Source organism: Myotis davidii, unplaced genomic scaffold, assembly GCF_000327345.1.
Source record: "Myotis davidii unplaced genomic scaffold, ASM32734v1 scaffold115, whole genome shotgun sequence".
NCBI lineage: Eukaryota > Metazoa > Chordata > Mammalia > Chiroptera > Vespertilionidae > Myotis > Myotis davidii.
This window is the reverse complement of record NW_006291010.1, coordinates 3,678,678-3,681,547: the sequence shown is the minus strand read 5'-3', so window position 1 is coordinate 3,681,547 and position 2,870 is coordinate 3,678,678. Positions and strand designations below refer to the sequence as shown.

The window sequence follows — 2,870 nt, the reverse complement described above, 5'->3', positions numbered from 1 at the left end:
ATATCAATTGCTTTGTCACACACCCAGACCAGGGATCAAACCCAAAACCTAGTATTTCCCCTGACCGGGAATTGAACCTGCAACCTTTCTGATAAGCTAGAAGATGCTCTAACCAACCAAGCCATCCAGCCAGGGAAACACATTATCCTCACCTGAGGATATTTTTCCATTGATTTTTTAAAGAGAGTGTGGGAGAGGGAGACAGACAGAGAGAGAAACATCAATGTGAGGGAGACACATGGATTGGTTGCCTCTCACATGCACCCCATCCAGGGTCAGGGATCGAACCCACAACCGAGACAGCTGCAAAGTAGCAACCCTGCATGAGTGTATTTCCATCCACGTTGGCCAAGCTAGTGTCCAGATCGGCAATGCCTGCTGGGAGCTCTACCACCTGGAACATGACATCCAGCCAGATGACCAGATGCCAAGCGACATGACACTGGGGAGTGGGAAGCGATGACTTCTTCAACACCTTCTTCAGTGCGAGGCGCTGGCAAGCATGTGCCCAGGTCAGTGTTTGTAGACCTAGAACCCACAGTCATTGATGAAGTTTGCACTGGTACTTATTGCCAGCTCTTCCAATCTGAGCAGCTCATCACAGGCAAGGAAGATGCTGCCAATACCTATGCCAATGGATGCTACACCATTGGTAAGGAAACCATCAACCTCATCTTGGACCGAATTCAGAAACTAACCAGTGCACAGGTCTTCAGGGCTTATTGGTTTTCCACACCTTGGGTGGGGGAACTGGTTCTGGGTTCATCTCCCTGCTGATGGAACATTTTTCTGTCAATTATGGCAAGAAGTTCAAGCTAGAGTTCTCCATCTACCCAGCCACACCAGTTTCCACAGCTATAGTTGAGCCCTACAACTCCATCCTCACCACCCACACCACCTAGGGCTCTGATTGTGCCTTCATGGTTGATAGCAAGGCCATCTACGACATCTATCATAGAAACCTTGAGATTGAGCACCCTATCTATACTAACCGGAATAGGTTCATCAGTCAAATTGTGTTTTCCACCATTTCTTCCCTGAGATTTGATGGAGCCCTGAATGTTGACCCCACTCTGCTGCGATCTGGCTCCAGGTAGCATCTGGGACAGACTAAGTTGTGTGGCTCTAGGACAAGGGACATTTTTCTCTCTCATGCCTGAGCAGCGCAGAGCCCTTCACAGAGCCAAATCTTGGTCTGTTTGGGCCTAAAGAACTCTGCTGACCTCACCCTGATGACTCCCTGAAATCCTACCTGACCACAAAGGTTTGTGAGCACTTAACAGGTGGCAACTAGACCCTGGGACATTTGCTGAGTGGCCTCAGACCCAGCACCGGCACAGATTATCAATCTGAACACCACTCATTCCTACTCATTGAGAATCTACCTCATGCAACTGGAGTATCTCCAGATGCTCTTTCAATGGCTGAACCTAATTTTTTTTTGGTGGGTAGTAAGAGATCAACCAAAGCATGACCAATGGACACAGACAGTAGGAGGACGAGGGTATGTGCTGGGGAGTAGGAATGTGTGGGGAGAGGTCAATGGGGGGAAAATATGTAAAACTTTCAACAATAAAGAATTTTTTAAAAAAGAAATGCTGATGCCTGGGCTTCTCCACAGACCTACTGAATCAGAATCTTTGGAGAGGGGCCCAGGAATCCTTTTGTGTTGGTGTTGTAATGTCCCCAAGTGATTCTGTTACAGCTAACTGGGTACATATCCACCGGCAGGCAGTTGAAAATCACGAATAGAGTCTCTAAAGTTGAGAAAACTAAATGTCTGATTTATAAATTAAGACCCTGAGGAAACAATGTATCAGGTCACCATTATGGTTAGAAACTCAAAAATACAATTCACATGCAACGTTTCAATTGCATAATTTGTTTAAAAATAGGGATGCCTACGTGCTCCATTCTCTGCTTTAGAGATGAAGTTCAAGATACAGGTGGCAACTATAAAGTGGATACCTGAGAATGACAATTTTATGGCCAGCTATTAATTCTTTCCTAAAGGGCATGAGTACTGAATATTGGATCTTTTTGAAAATTAAATAAGATCTGAGGAGTTCTGGCCCATTGTTATTGGATTCTGCCCCATGAAGAATAGAGGAAAACACTACTCGTTCAGTTTTATTAGGATAGATCTGGGCAGAGTAAGGAGTTTTTTAAGACAATGACCCTTGAGGAGAGGCTAGCTCAGCAGTTTGAGAGGTGCCTTGGGAGGCTTGAGTAGCATAATGGAAGGCAATCCTTACACATACCTTGAGCTTCCACCAGGTGGCGAGGTTCCCTTATATTCCTCAAAGCCATTTGAATAAATGACTTTAAATTCTCTATTTGGATAAAGCAAAAGTGAAGGGGGGTGGGCCATAAGTAACCAGGACTTCAGACAGAAGGCCTTGGATCAAGTATGTGACCTCATTGAGTTCTTAGGAGTTCCACCACAGAGGCTGAGGTGTAGGAGGCAGAGGTAATTTTAGTAGTTATGTTGTAGCCTCTTTGTGTCTCAGACAGTAACACCCACTTTGCATTTCCAATCCCTATTTATTCTTAAAATCCCCTACAAACTCATAGCTATGTCAAAACTGGAAATGACTAGTTAAAATGGACACATAAGTAGAAAACGGGGTTGAAGCACTTCCTATTTTGAGAAAAATCGATGTACAAAGCCCCCAAGTCTATGAAACATAAATTTGAGAGCTTGCTAAAGGGTCTTTGTTTTAAAAAGAGATCCCTCACAGACTGCCTTAAAAAGCAAGGTTCCTTTGTGCCTTAAGAATTTGATTCAAGAGAGAAAATAGCAACCAGCAGGAAGGTAGGGAGGGAGAGAGTGTGAGAGCGCAAGGAAGTGATAGGGGAGTGTGTGGACG

General features: G+C 44.8%; 1 protein-coding gene and 1 pseudogene across 1 annotated transcript in view; both read left to right on the top strand.

Moving 5' to 3' along the window:
- Positions 1-202, top strand: part of TNFSF10 (tumor necrosis factor superfamily member 10) — a 12,161-nt gene extending 11,959 nt beyond the window's left edge. Inside the window, exon 6 of the mRNA XM_006764115.2 lies at positions 100-202. The gene's annotated coding sequence lies outside the window, so the exon portion shown is untranslated. The remainder of the gene's footprint in view (positions 1-99) is intronic.
- A 19-nt stretch (positions 203-221) lies between these two features.
- Positions 222-1,131, top strand: LOC107183131 (annotated as a pseudogene).
- Positions 1,132-2,870: the final 1,739 nt, after the last annotated feature.